The following is a 6432-nucleotide window of genomic DNA, read 5'->3' as shown; positions in this document are numbered from 1 at the left end:
ATATATATATATATATACATATATATATACATATATATATATAAACATGAAAATGGCAATGATTTAAAATTCTGAGGCAGACTCTGCAGTATATATCTTTGACGGTTTTTTATTCTGTATGAAAATATGACTTGATATGTAGATAAATATAGCAGGAAACCTAAAATAAGAGAAATGGGTCATATGAAGAATAAAGTAAAGTTGCTCTTTTTGTCAGATAAGTACTTATTTTATTTTGTATTGATGTCACATTTTTGGAAGGTAAGATGAAATCAATAAATTGGCATCTTCTGTGTATATTTTGCTAGTTTATATAATGCAAATATAATAATTTCCAATAATATGTTATTACTTCAATATAAGTTTATTTTCACTTTGATAGTATTAGGATCCATTTTTCTCTCATATTTAGAATCAAAACATGTTTCATGCTGTAAAGATTCATTCCCTCTTTTAAGCTACTATATCCGTAAGTATAGGACAAATTCATCAAATTGTAGCGGAATACATGTTTTTCCTTCTTCTTTCTTCCTCTAGTCAAGTTCTGATCATCTAGCCATTGAAGCTGGGTCAAATGGGTACTATTTGCAAGCAAGGATCATTCACTCCCACCCCCTTAGTACACAGGGTTGACAGGGATGGGCAATTTAGACATTGGCTACCCAAAATGAGGGGGCAAAAAAGGCACAAAGTGGCTGGCTTACAACTTTTCAAGAGGGAGCCTAGTTTCAGAGGGTGTGGGGGAAGGTAGAATCTCCACTTAGTGGTTTCTAACCTGTCTGGATGAGATTGGTGAAAGGAGATGGGGATAAGACTTTGTGGTTCAATAGTGAATAATTGCTATCAGCACTGATTGTGAATGTTGCAAATGTAAAGGTAAACATTTTGTAACAAAAGGAGTTGATCTTGCAGTCCAGGAGCAGAAGACCCTGGGACCACCAAGGAAGAAGAGCGGGGTGTGGGACCTTATCCAGAGAAGCAGCGATGTTAGAGATGGAGACAGAGATGATGACATGGAGAGACGGAGCTGCTGGGGACTCTAGACTCAAGGAGGGAGAGGGACTGGGGCTGGGGGAGCTGGCATGCAGGGTATACCCCTTGGTTGTTTGGTTATATATTCCAAAAAAAGGAAAAACAAAAACCAGAAAAATAGTTATTGGAAGCAAATGCTGTTGAATGATGATGTATGGAGGGGACAGTAATCATTGCAATGAAAAGAAATATGATAGTAAAGCTGATGCTCTCCCAGGCAAACTGTCACTCAATTCACAATAAAAACGAAAAAAAAACAAAAACCATGTTTCACTTAATTCTACTGAGGAGAAATTTCAGGTGTTCTGAATAATTAATCAAAACATAATATTCTTCTCTATTTCAGTTAATTGACACACGAGACAGATTAAAACTTGAGCTTGAAAATGAAAAATCATTAGTCCTAGACATGGTAAGGAAATTTTAAATTATCCTAATTTGAGTTTAGAAATTTAATCGTGACATTTTTATAAATTTTATTTATAACTGTACTGGAAACTATTTGTTTCACCCTTATAAATGATCTAAGTGCACATGGGTACATATGAATGGCTTAAAGTGATCATTTTCAGGACAGCAGTTTGAACAGCACTGTAATAAATACGCTTACTATGTCAAAGAGTCTTAACACAAGAAATAGTATTACCATTTAAAACAATGTGCAAGATTTTTGCTCATTATGGAGATTTAAAAGCAAACAAATATGAGAGTCCACTATTTTGAAGGATTTGCTATTTTTAGTTACAAATTGCCATAAATGTCAACAAAAACAGAGCCCAGCTAGTTATTTTGGCATTCTGTGTTAGTCTCATAAGAAAACACTGCCTTTTTATGTCCTTTTAAGAGAACTTTCCAGACGGCTGGTCTTTTATTTGATCAGTTGACTACCCACGCCCACCCCCTAAGCCCCCAGCCTCACCCCCCACCCAGTTTATGGTGGTGTCCTTTGGCTTTCAACTGATCACCACTAGTATGTCTTTGTTACAGTTAACTGACTGTGTTTATTATAATAAAAAATGGAACACAGCTTGACTTGAGCCCTAAATGTGCCTGAAAAGAATATGATACTGTTTAGAAGAGAAAAGGTTGTTCATAAGAAATCAACACCACTTCAGATATTGAAACATTCACTTTTTTACAGCTTGTCACTCTTTGTGCCAAGTCATGACTGCGCTCCTAACTCGTTTTGTTACCCTCCACACCATGTGTTTTGGGTTCCTTGTCATAGACATTAATGCAAAACAATGCTCCTGGATTACAATAAAGCCCTCTATGAAACCAACTTGGGAATGCAAGAAACAGAGAACATTGTGGCTCAGTACGCACAAAAACCATGTGCTAACAAATTTGTGATTTTGGACCCTTTACTTTGGAATCCCTGGAATATAAACATAGTGTCTACTATTCGAATATACTTGGTGGACTATGGCTAATCTCACCCCCACACTCTCATGCCATTCCTCCAAAGTGCAGGCTTTTTGTCTAAAAACAAACAACTAAATGCACACACTGTCATTAAAATGGAAAGTGATTTTATAGAGTGGAGAGCAAATGTTATATGGTGAGTTTGTTAGCAGTAATGGAGAAGAAATTAAACTACTGAATCAGTGGGTTTGTGCCTATACTATAAGCAGACCCCATACTCTTTGAATGACTTTGCTCCTTTATTTTAACGGGTGCTATTGTATTGCCCACAGGGGAACCAATCACATTTTATTTTGTGGTTTAGAAGTTTGTGGAGTCCCAAGCTTGTTGCCAAGCAACAAGAGTCTGTATTACAAACTCCATGACAGCATAGAGCCTTCAGGATGCTTAGAACTGCTTTGGTCGTTCATGTTTTAAGCATTTAGCTTATGTTTTAGGTTCTTCTTTTGACCAAGGCTTCCTATGAGCTTTGGGTCCAAAAAGGGCACTAGTTCAGGGACACCCTCCCCCACCACCCCCCATAGCCACCAGATATTCTGTTACTCATGCTAAAGCAAGCTGCACTCTCTTTCTAGAGGCTTCAGTCCTTGACTTGTTTGGTTGTCTGGACCTTATCTCCTTGAGGAAGGAATGATTTGTGATTGCACTGAGATGGGAGAAGGAGGAGTAGACCAAAGCCGTTTTATAAAATTAAACAACTTTCTGGCTAAAGGTCTTTTGTTCCATGGTTGTCTATTGTGGCTTCCCAAAACAATTGATTTTCTGGCCTACTAAGAACCCACAAATCCAAAACCTGGTATTGAAAATCACAATCAATATATATAAGTAGCAGTGAAATGTGAAGTTATCATATCTTTTGACTAGTTTGGGTGTAAGCATATTAAGTCTTCATGATCACTACTAAGCTGAGTTGTTGTTATTGTTGTTGTTATGTGCCATCAAGTTGGTACTGACTCATAGAGACCCTATCACAACAGAATAAATACTGCCCAGCCCTACACCAATCTCACAACTGTTGCCATGTCTGAGCCCCTTATTGCTGCTACTGTGCCAATCCATCTAGCTGGGGTTGTTGCTCTTTTTCTCTGACCCTCCACTTTGCTAAACGTATCCTCCAGGGACTGGTCCCTCCTGACAATGCATCAGAAATATGAGAAGTCTGGCAATCGTGGCTTCCAAGGAGCATTCTGGCTGTACTTCATCCAACACAGATTGATTAATTGTTTTGGCAATGCGTAGTACTTTTAATATTCTCTTCCAACACCATAACTCAAATGCCTTAATTCTTCTACAGTCTTCCTTATTCATCATGCAACTTTCCCATGCGTATGAAGTTATTGAAAATACCATGGCTTAGTCCTCAAACTAAGGACTAATCCAATCAATATGGCAGATTGGGTAGACATGCAGTGAGGAGCTCCATCAGCAACAACACAGACTACCAGGCCAAACAGACTCAAGGGATGGTGCTAGAACTCTGAACCACATATAAAGGAATATTTGGAAGACTGGAAGGCTTACAGCTAGAGGAATTTATAGCAGAATCAAGAAATCCATTGCTTTCTAATTCAAGACGCTCAACTATTCCTGGAACCACCATCTGGGGAGAGACGAAGTTGGGGGGGGGAAGGATCAAAACAGCCACAAACACCTGACAGAACCACAGAGATGCAGGTGTGGACATTCATTTTTTGGTATCTGTTCATCTGTTCATCATTGATCTCTCACTGCCACCTCCATTCTGGTAACTAGAGGAGATGCCTTAGTGAATGAATACTCCACCCCCATCCCTGAAGGGTTCTACTGCGCATGCGAACAGATCTCCTCAAAATTTAAAGTGACAGTTTCCACTTAAAACCAAACGGCCACCACTTGTCTGTCAGTTTGTCATATTGTGGTGGCTTGTGAGTTGCTATGATTCTGAAAGCTATGCCACCAGTATTTCAAATAACCAGCAGGGTCACCCGTGGTAAACAGGTTTCAGATGAGCTTCCAGACAAAGACAGACTAGGAAGAAAGCTTGACGAACTACTTCCAAATTTTTAGTCACTGAAAACCTTACGAACAGCAGAGAAACACTGTCAGATATAGTGCCGGAAAATGAGCCCCTCAGGTTGGAAGACACTCAAAATGCAACTGGGGAAGAGCTGCCTCCTCAAAGTAGAGTTGACCGTGATAATGCAAATGGAGTAAAGCTTGTGAGAGAAAAACCCACAGGACCTTCATTTGCTGATGGGGCACAACTCAAAATGAAGAGAAACAGCTGTAAACATCCATTGAAAATCAGAACATGGAATGTACGAAGTATGGATCTGGGAAAATTGGAAGTTCTCAAAAATGAAATGGAACGCATAAACATCGATATCTTAGGCATTCGTGAGCTGAAATGGACAGGTATTTGACATTTTGAACCTGATAATCACATGGTTTACTATGCCGGGAATGACAAATTGAAGAGGAATGGTGTTGCATATGTCGTCAAAAAGAACATACAAAGGTCAGTCATGAGGTACAATGCTGTCTGTGATAGCATAATATCCATACGGCTACAGGGAAGCCCAGTTAATACCACTACTATTCAAATTTATGCACCAACCACTAAAGCCAGTGAGGATGAAATAAAAGAATTATACCAACTTCTTCAATCTGAAATCGATCAAACATGCAATCAAGATGTATTGCTCATTACTGGTGATTGGAATGCAAAGGTTGGGAGCAAAGAGGAAGGACCAGTAGTTGGAAAATATGGCCTTGGTGAGAGAAATTATTCTGGAGAACGCATGATAGAATTCTGCAAAATCAATGATTTGTTCAGTTCAAATACCTTCTTTAGACAGCATAAGAGATGACTATACACATGGACCTCACCAGATGGAACACATAGAAATCAAATTGACTACATCTGTGTAAAGGGAAGATGGAAAAGCTCCATATCATCAGTGAAAACAAAGCCAGGGGCAGACTGTGGAACAGACCATCAATTACTGATATGCAAATTCAAACTGAAGCTGAAGAAAATGAAAACAAGTCCACAAGAGGCAAAATATGATCTTGAATATATCCCACCTGAATTTAGAGATCATCTGAAGAACAGATTTGATACATTAAACACTAAAGACCGAAGACCAAAAGAGTTGTGGAATGACATCAAGAGCATCATACATGAAGAAAGCTAAAAGTCATTAAGAAGACAAGAAAGAATGAAAAGGTCAAAATGGATGTCAGAAGAGACACTGAAACTTGCTCTCCAGTGTAGAGATGCTAGAGCAAATGGAAGAAATGAGGAAGTCCAAGAGCTGAACAGAAAATTTCAAAGATCAGCTTGAGAAGATAAAGCCAAATATTACAATAGAATGTGCAAAGATCTGGAATCAGAAAACCAAAAAGGGAAGAACACACTCAGCATTTCTCAAGCTAGGGGAACTGATGAAAAAATTCAAGCCTCGACTTTCATTATTGAAAGATTCTCTGGGCAAATAATTGAATGATGCAGAAAGCATCAAGAGAAGATGGAAGGAATACACAAAGTCACTGTACCAAAAGGAAATGGTTGATGTTCAACAATTTCAAGAGGTAGCATATGATCAAGAGCCAATGATACTTAGGGAAGAAGTCCAAGGTGCATTGAAGGAATTGGCAAAGAATAAGGCACCAGGAATTGATGGAATAAAAATAGAAATATTTCAAGAAAGTGAAGCAGCACAGGAAGCACTCACTCATCTCTGCCAAGAAATTTGGAAGTCAACTATTTGTGCCCATTCCAGAGAGAGGTGACCCACCAGAATGCAGAAATCATTGGGCAATCTCTTTGATATCTCATGTGAGTAAAGTTTTGCTAAAGCTAATACAGAAATGGCTACAATCATACATTGGCAGAGAAGTTCTAGAGGTTCAAGCCAGGTTTAGAAGAGGCCGTGGAACGAGAGATATCATTGCTGATATCCGATGGATCTTGGCTGAAAGCAGAGAATGTCA

The sequence above is a fragment of the Chrysochloris asiatica genome, unplaced genomic scaffold (genome assembly GCF_000296735.1).
Source record: "Chrysochloris asiatica unplaced genomic scaffold, ChrAsi1.0 scaffold00137, whole genome shotgun sequence".
NCBI lineage: Eukaryota > Metazoa > Chordata > Mammalia > Afrosoricida > Chrysochloridae > Chrysochloris > Chrysochloris asiatica.
Note: the sequence above shows the minus strand (reverse complement) of the source record.